Genomic DNA, 9,734 nt, shown 5'->3' with positions numbered 1-9,734 from the left:
CACTTAATTTAATATTGTCTACCTCGGGGCAATATAATTTGTATTATTTACAAACTGATGATCCTAGTTCCATTTCTGATAGACGCTCGTTTGCTAAGGCACATCAAACTTACTTAACCCCTTGCGTGTGGGGCGTATTTTCCGCCTGTGCTGACTCCGCCTTGCGCGGGCGGAGTCATGACGGAACGGTTCCGTCATCAGCACAGCTCAACCGATGCTGATGACGGAACCGTTCTGTCATCAGCATGGAAGGGGTTAAAAAACTCATCCACTAATTGGCCATGAGGAACAATGGCCCAACAAAGTGAACCTGCAAGAGTGTTCACTGGAGCTGAAGGTCATTCAATAAGAGTGTTTTGTTTGTACATCAGTGCTTACATGCAAAGTCTTTTCACCCACTTCAATGTCCTGGTCGAGATTTCCTTATTGCAGAAGAGGGAAGACAGAGATCACAACAGCCATTTGATCTACTGGATCTGATTTGCATCCCTTTTTGAAACCCCTGACACCACGTCATGCCTTTTCCCTTGTGGTAAATGGTATAGAGAGAAGGCCATAGTCATAACACACATCCTATCTCCTGACTTTCCAAGCAGCATTCCTCCATCTCTATGTCTTATATATGGGACTTTGGTGGTTAGTGACCTGAACAGCTCCAACTCCCTGGTGCTGGCTGATAGAGTTTCCCCTTGGTTGGTCAGTAGACAATTTGAAAGGATTGTCATTGGCGGATGGGCAGTGTGAGGTCTCCAACTTGCCCCCCCCCCACATCATTTCTGACCACTTCCACTAGTTTTAGCACTTCCATATAATGGTGGCCGCTCCCGGCAGAGATCCAGGAAAGAATGGTGAGTGAAAGGTCTTTCCCTGACATTGAGTGAAGCAGAGAGAGGGTCAGCTGCCCTAATTGCCAAAATGTACTGCTGCCCTACTCACTGAAGCCAAAAATAGCAACATCTCTCTGAGACAATTGAGCCCAAGAAGCTCTGGTGGCGGCATGAACTTCTTGTAGCATGATGGCGGGTTCCACCCAGACATACAACAGGCCTGTGAAGAATACCCCAGACCTGTGTGAACCCCTTACATCGTCGAATGAGACACTGAATGGGCAGGAAAAAGGGAAGGTGGGGTGTGCCTTTGAAGGCAGGACGGCCATTGGATGGGCAATGGGTAGTGCGCCCTACCTCAAACCTTACAAATTTGCACTCTATCTCTTTCAAAGGCTGAACCCCGTTTTTAGCAAATAGTTGTGTGCTTATAATAATGTATTTACACATTTACTTGAAAAAGAAAAGCTTCAATAATGGGCTTCCAGAATGTTCTTCAAAGATACAGTTGAAATAATGCATTCCCCATATAACTGTGCACACTTGAACTTACGTTCTGAGGAATGGAACCTCCAAGACATTGTTGAACTAAAGATGATGCCAAAATATGCATATTTTTGACTGTGGTCCAGTTTAACTCCCAAAGCCCTATATACTTTTGCCAATCCCCACATTTTTTGATTCGCTTCGCTTATTGTTAAATGGTTAGTTTTATTGTACAGCGCTCACAAATTTAAATGGTGTTGGCTTGTAGCCCAACAGGCACCTATTAAAAAAATAATCAAGTCAACTGCATACAACAGGAGTGATACCTGTAGAACACCTGATTTGCGGAGGCATCCAGGCCATAAAAGATGTTTGTTCATGTCAGCCACAGCCACTTGTCGGCACAAGGATAAAAACCTTTGAGTTTGTTTTTTGTGAAAACTTTGCCTGATAATGTACTGGGCTCTAGATCAGAGAATACATGTGTAAAACTCTACCCAACTTGAATATATGTTGAATGTATTCCCATCCTAATAGTCTTGATCCACAGCAATTAACTGTCAACATGGCTGATTGGCGTACATACCCATGGGGTGGGCTAGTTCTACTTGTTTGGGTCCTAAGGAAATTGTGTTCAGAACTACCTTTGCTAGGTGGAAAGGTCTATACTGTATAATAAGACACATTTGGTAATCTAAGGGACCAATTCACAAAATCATTTTTAGGTTCAGGAAATAATACTACAGAAGTATTCTTTTTTGTAAGCCTACATGCCTTTGTGAATGATCCCCAAAACATCAGTATTCCTATTTTTAAGATAGCAAAAGGGCACATCCTTTGCTGTTTGTGCTGATTGTGTGTAAATATTCTCTTAATATTTCCACTATATTTGTTATGGGGCAGATTCACAAAGGCCTCTGAGATTATGTAAATAGTATTACAGGGGTACAACTTTAAAAACTCCAACATCCCTTTGTGAATAGGCCGCTAGATTAGGTCACTGTTTCATCAATCACATTTCATATACACCACAAAAACAGAATATATCTAGGTAATCAAAATATGCTTAGAGGAAAACGGATTAAGCTCTTCAAGATTTCAAAGTGAAGTGGTGAGAAAAAATGGCGTCCTTGCCAGTCTGTCTTTTGATCAACAAACATGCAATGCACGCCTGTGGTTTGGCCTGCCACCCTGAGTCACCTCTGTAATGACATGTTTTCCTCTCTTTCCTGTATCTGAAGTGAAGTTTCCCTGCTCCTCCTTTACTCTGTGGCAGGTGGCTGGGATGAGTCGCGGCTCAAACAGGTACATGACTTTTCTTTCTCTTTTTTCGAACTAAATGTAAAATTAAATTGTGATTTTGACATAGCCTGCAGTGTTCATTTTTCTCGGGTATAAACTAGAGCCTGTATGATCTGTAGAGACATTTACTCTCGCCTGATGTCCTGAAGCAGTGAAACAACAGTAACAGAGGCACTTATGTCCTCCAAACAAAATGTACACATTGTATCTAAGAATAGGGAAATTACATGACAGTTCAGTATTCACTTTGTAGCTGGGTATTTCCTTTTGGAGTACATAAGTGCACTCAAACATTGACAATGTTTTCCAGTTAAATTGGTTGTACTGTTGGATTGCGTTCTCTGTGTGATATTAACTATAATTATTTGGTCTGTTTCTTATTTCTTACTTTTAAAAATAAAATAAGCGAACGTGCGAGCAAAATAAAGAAAATTTGGGCTAATTAGTAGGTAATCACAGTTTGTTGTACTGATAATAATGTAAACTACAGAAAGATAAATTGTGATCAATAATTGAGCAGATGTATTTCAAATGAGCATTTTGTAAAGTATTGTGATACGTTTATATCAATGAGGAATCATTATAAAGCTTTTTAAAATGTATAACTTTAGTAGAAAAACATCAAGCTGCTTGTACTCAGAAACAGCTGAGTTACACGCCAAGCCTACAGCTTTAATGGATGGGTGTCATCTGAAGATGCCACGGACGGTAACATTGCTTGTTTTCAGAAATAGTTAACAGGCCCTTAAGTACAGTCACATTTGTGCTTCCTCAGGGAAGCAGATGTTTTTAGCTCGCTGAGGATGAGGAAGTGCTTCAGCTATAATTACAACAACCACTTAAGTGTTGGATGGAGGGCTGGGACTGACCCAATCGTGCCTGGTTTAGAAAACTGTTTTCCTATTTCCAGGAGGTAAAAACAGCCTTCTGGTGGCGATTGTCTGTGAGCTGGCGGACTTAGGTCAGTAGTATATTTTTGCTTGTTTATGTGCCGGCAGTGACAAGGAGTGGAATCACAAGAATTGCTGCAGTGTTGGGCGATTTTCTGCTGTTTCTGGACAGTTTTGCACCAGTGGCAGACTACTTTGTAGTGAATTTTACACCAATGAGAAGTGCAAAATTAACATTTGCGCCAACTCACCAGTGCAACAATTACATGTTGACCCAGTCATTTGTGAAAGAGTAGTGAAAAGTTGTCCATCACCAGTCAATTGTGTGTAGCGGCGTTTCTTGCTTCGGGTGTATCCCTGAGATTTTAAGGTATGGTTTGCCTGCACAGCTCTCTGTCTGTCAGTGTTATTGTTGATAATTCTTTTAGGTCTGGCTTGACAGAGAAGTTGATGCCTATGCCTATTGTTACCGATTCTTTTCAATATAGTGGGATTTGTCTCTGTCCACATGAGTATTACTCTTTCAACTCATGCTGTTGGCTCTTTGGTGTATCATTCCGACTTCCAGAAAGTCCTTCCATTGGAATGCATGAGGCTCATCAGGCTGCTGGTCACATTCATTGCTTTAACTCCTTGTATACATACTATATAGAAATCCCTTATATATGCTTCTTTCCCCCCTCCATTAGCAAACCCAATAGGGATGGCTTTAAGGTGATAAGTTACATTTGTGTTTGCAGTGCATGAAGACAGCATTTATGAACGTCCAACGGCATTGTCACATTAAAGTCAGACCTCTTGGCTTTGTCATGCTTGTTCATTTTGGGATGCAGTTTTGTGTCCATGCAGACACTGAGATTCCACAGGATCAAGTAGCCTTGTGCTAATTGGGTGCCTAATACTTAATTAAACACCAATCGCGGTTATCTGGCCGCTCTAGCTCGGGTCAAACCAGGCCAACCACAATGGAGCCCATGTCAGATACAGGGTCCAGATTTTCCCTAGTGGAAAATGTATGTTTTGACTTAGAACATTTTGTGGAAAAAAAAGTTGCTGTTGATGATTTGTCGACGTGGCAGGCTGTAAGTGGGATCCGATGCAAGGCTCGACGAAGGCGGATTGTTGAGAGTGAAGTCAGGGTGAGGTCATCGACAAAGGTAGGAGAGCTACACGCAGGTGTCGTCCGAAGCCTTTTTACAGGAAGGCCTAAACATCAATGAGTTGCTGCTCAGTATTGGTCTAAATGAAGCCCTCTACATCGGACTAAGAAACTTTTCTGGAAGTCAGACCTTATTTAGGGGGGCAAACCAGCAGCTGAGTCCGACCAGCAATTTGATGTTGACGGCTGCAGCTTCGAAGGGGGTCTTAGTCTTTGACGGTTCTCCAGGTAACAAATTGTCAAAATGTTTTTAAGATTCATATCTTTCAGTTTGGAGACAGAAAGAGTGCACTGTAACACCAGCCAATAATCCAGGACCTATGGGTTAGGACTGACCCCAACAGAGCCCAGCAGCAAGGTCCACTGCAGGTCCACTGGTACTGCTTAGCTGGGCAGTTGCATGAAATCACCTCTGTAAGCTTGTGTTCCTGGATTTCAAACAGGAGGTCAGTCAACCGACCCTTGGAGTCACTTTTGGCGTTCTGGGTTCAAAGCAAGCAGATCCAGTCTTACTTAAAGAGTCAGAGAGCAGGGCAGTTTTTATTCTAATTTTTACAGGTCCAGGAAGGTTCTTAGGAAGATAATGGGGATGCTACAGTCATGCCCAGCACCAGTCTGTAGGTGGTGGAAACTCCTGGCCACTCCTTCACCATTGGGGTAAAATTTTTCCGGTGGTGACGTACCCACTTTTGCAGCACTTCCTGTGTATGTTAGTGTACGCTATGCAACAGTACCCATCTTTACCTAAATCCAACATTGTGGAACCCATCTTTTCTTGGACAGAGATCCCTGTGCCCACCCAGAGGTGTGGCTTGGATAATTGTCAAACTTTACCTTGTGGTCACACAACCAGTTCTTGGGCATCTTCCACTTCCAAGTGGGTTTAGAGCCAAGCTGACTAGGGAGACAAAGGGAGGCAGGCCTGGATGAATGCTGTATCTGCCAGTGATAGGGAAGGCACCCTTTGGTGTGCAGGACAGAGCTTTCTTCTCACAGAGGAAAAATACCACTCCCCACCAAAACATTTTGTCTACTGTCTGTAAGCAATCCACATCTTACTACAGAGGATTCATTCACCAGGCAGGTGACACTGGACACTGGCAGAAAGGCATATTTGCTTAGGCAGGAAAAAAAAATATTTCTAAAAGTGCCATTTTCAAAATAGTAATATAAAAACAAAGTTTACCATTAAGTTGAATGTTAAGTTGCTATTAAAATGACATTTAAAAAATAAAGAAAATTGCACTTACCTTGCTCCGACGTACGCCACCTTGCTCCCAATTCTCACCTCCCGTGGGAACTGCTGCACACTGCGCAGGCTCCTATCCCCGAATCCCATCACTGTTCACATGCTTGGAATTCTATTCCCAGCATGTGAGCAGTGCTGGGATTGGTCTGAGTGCCATGATTGGGCGCTCAGACATAGATTGGGAGCCTGTGTAATTTTCTCCACCCAGCTGTACAATAAAGCTAGGTGGAGAAAGGCTAAGTGCACATGATGGTTTGGCCATCCCTCTGGGGCTGGCCAAGCCATCACGCTCATTTAGCAGGGCCCGCCACATCTCCCTCCTCCCTGGTGCTGCCATTGCAACACCACTGTGACTCTCCCTGCCCCACACTCAGCTAGGCTGGCAGGCAGCCTGCAGGACACAAAATAAAATGATAAAAATGTTTTATTATCATTTTATTTATGTCCTTGCCTCTGCTGGCGATGCTCCTCCGCCATAACAGGGTAGCCGCCACCGTTAAAAAGAAAGGTGTAGGCCTGCCAAAAGGTTTATTTTGCAGGTTGAAATGGAAGTTAAAAACTGTACACAGAGGCTAAAGGGGGCGGCCTGGAGACATATTTTACAGTGCTGCTGTAGTGGGTGGCACCATGAGTGCTGCGACCCACTTGTATTAAGTCATTTACAGGCACTGGGTACAATTAGTACCATATTCTGAGGATTTCTAGGTAAATTTCATGAGTTAATTGGGTGTTTGTGAATTATCACTAAAGGCTAATATATAATATGATACAATATAATACACCACTAGAAAGCACATACACTGGAGCTATTGCATGTTACTCTCATTCTGGAGGATATTTTTTGGGAATTAAATGTTAAATGTTACGTGTAAGCCTAACAGTCTGGACGAACAATGTCGTACCGTCGAACTCACCACAAAGAAAACCCAAAGCTACGACTAACCAAAGCAATATGAATCTCTTTGTTTGTCATAATATGTAATCTGTAAATACCAATAAAAAAAACTTTAAAAAAATAAATAAAGATTTGCTCCAACTATGTGGATTCTCACATTAAGGGGCTTATTTACAAGCCGCTTGCACCACTGTTATGTCATTTTTAAAAATAAACCTTTATATTTTTACAGAGTTCCTGTAAAAGTCCCTATCATGCCTTTCCCCTCTCCACATAAGCACTCTAATTACTATTCTACGCACAATGGGGTGCCCAAAATAGGTGTAGAAGAGACAATTGAACGCCAGACTTTGTTCTGTTCTATGCACTGTTGGGGTGCACGTGCAGATGCAGTAGGGCTGGAACTGAGCTAGATGTTCAGGATCTCCACATAAAACACATTTCATAAAATTACTCTGAATGGATCTACGTCATCAGAGATTTTCTTTACAATACCAGTCACACTGGAATAGTTGGTGTCACCCGGATGCACAGCAGATTTGGCTCGAGGTGCTCCTGTCTCAGTATAATGTTAGCTCGTGAACAGTAAACATATATGAAATGTCCTCTCGCGCCTGATTCCACCTTGAAAGCCATGTAATTGTCGTTCAACTGTCTCTCTTTGTAATTGGAGGACGCATTTAGACTTTATTTTGACAGTGTAAACTGAGCTTTTGTTTAAAAAAAAATACATGCAATTATACGACAGTTTATGTTGGGCTCGGAAACTATTTCTTTTTTAAACTTTTTTTGGGAAACCTATATTTTTAAAGCATCTGACTCGGACTGGTGTTGTCACTCTGCTTACTCATCCAGGCCTCAGATTTTGTAATTTTTGCAAATATAAGCAAATACCGTCAGCAGGATAAAACCCCATCCTCTATATCTGCGCGGCCGATTATTCGAGCGTTCCTCCAGTGCAAGGGATAAAACGAACCGCGTGGAGTTAACTAATACTTTACTGTCTATGGCTACAGCACTTAAAAAATGCGAGGATATAGGGGCATATTACCAAGCAATAGCGATAATTATCGCTATTGCTTGGTTAGAGACAAAATTTACCGCTGAGCTGCGGCGATTTTTACCGCAAATAAACCTTGCTATTACCAAGGTTTATCGCAAATGTGATAAAAATCGCCGCAAAGCATGAATATCGCTGAAAAGTCAGCGATATTCATGCATTACCGAGCTAATGCTCTTAGCCATGTTATCCACCTCCCATTGGATAACATGGCTAAGAACTGCTCAGGGCAGGTGTTAGCTTTTGGAGATATTCGCGCTTAGCACGAATATCTCTAAAAGTTGGTAATAGGAGATAGCGATGTTAGCGACTGTTTTCAGTCGCTAACATCTTGGCACGCCCACTTTGCATGTCATTAGTGATAAATATCACTGACATGCAAAGTGGGGCCCAAGATGGTCGCTATCTCCTACTAGCTGTCGCTAACTGGTGTTAGCGACAGCTAGGTAATTGGGAGATAATTTTATCTCCGCTTTCTTGGCTTTTAAAGCCAAAAAAGCGGAGATGAACCCCTTGATAATATGCCCCATAGCCTCGTCAAATGGCTTTATTCTGCTTTACTTACGATTTTAGCTCCATTTCGAGTTGTACATTCTCAAACTGCAGTTTCACACTGTTTTGCCACGTGGACAACCGAAATGCATCTCTTTCTTTCTTTCCTTCCTGTTCTAATTTCCCTTTAATTGAAAATATATGGTTTCACTTGGGCTTTTGAATGAAAGTCAGCACATTACAAGAATAATAGAATACTTTTTTGGAATCTGGCCTAAACATTGTGGCAGAATAAAGGGAGTTGAGAAGATGGTGGTTATCAAGTTCCCATACTTTCTTTGATGGAGGTGCTGGATGACCCTAAATATTATGAAGAACAGGAGATGCCTAGTTCACAAAAGATCTAACGATCATAAACAACATTTATGACTGCGAAAAGTTACATTCATGGTGGTAATTCCTTAAGAAGGAATTTCAAGTATAATGCAAAAAAAGTCACTTTTGCAGTTTTCTTCTTCGGTATGTAGATGATTGGTTGGGGTGGGAGGGGAGGGGGGGGTTAACCTCGGTATCGTAATCATGTCAGAAGCTTTTGTAGGGCCCGTGGCTTCTTTCCTAGTGCCAAGTTCCAGGGTGAGACCTCTAGGAGCTACTACTCACTCCTGAAATCTAAATTGACCCTTACTACCCTATATCACTACCCACTCCTAAACCTTAAAATTAACCTTCACAACCTCTACCACTACCCACCGCTAAACCCTAAAATGACCATTATCACGCTGTACTGCTACCCACCCGTAAACCCTCAAATTACCTTCTAAACTTTTGAATAGCCGCTCCTGAAATGTTGCAGAGTGCAGGACAGCAACTGCAAATTTGCGAGAAGAAAGGGGGAGACCCCCCTGAGGGTGGGCACTGTCCCTCACTGCACACTCTTGTGAGGGGGAGCTCTGTTCCTTCTTAGATTGAGGAGTGGGAGTGAAGAGTGGGAGCCGCCAGCACTGTGAAAGATAGAATTTCTAACAGCTGGCACACTCTACCCATTAAAAAGCGGTTTTGCACACATTATCACGATGTGACCGCACACGGTGCGCTCACAAACTCCCACAACACAAGCTCCCATTGAGAAATGGGGGTTTGTACAAATCGCTGCACATGGTGCCTGCCACACAGTGCAGGGATGTGAAGGGGGCCTGAACCACAGGGCCAGGGGAGAAGGGGGGCCCTACTAAGGGCCCCCGAAGACACTTTTCCACAGCAGTTCTATGCCGGAAATGCAGACATGGAACTGGTGTTGTGAAGTGCTATCATAATCCCGGAGGCGGAAACAACTTTCTAAAGGAATTATGTGGCTTTTCCGACTGAACGATGGGC

Source organism: Lissotriton vulgaris, chromosome 1_1 (assembly GCF_964263255.1).
Source record: "Lissotriton vulgaris chromosome 1_1, aLisVul1.2, whole genome shotgun sequence".
NCBI lineage: Eukaryota > Metazoa > Chordata > Amphibia > Caudata > Salamandridae > Lissotriton > Lissotriton vulgaris.
Note: the sequence above shows the minus strand (reverse complement) of the source record.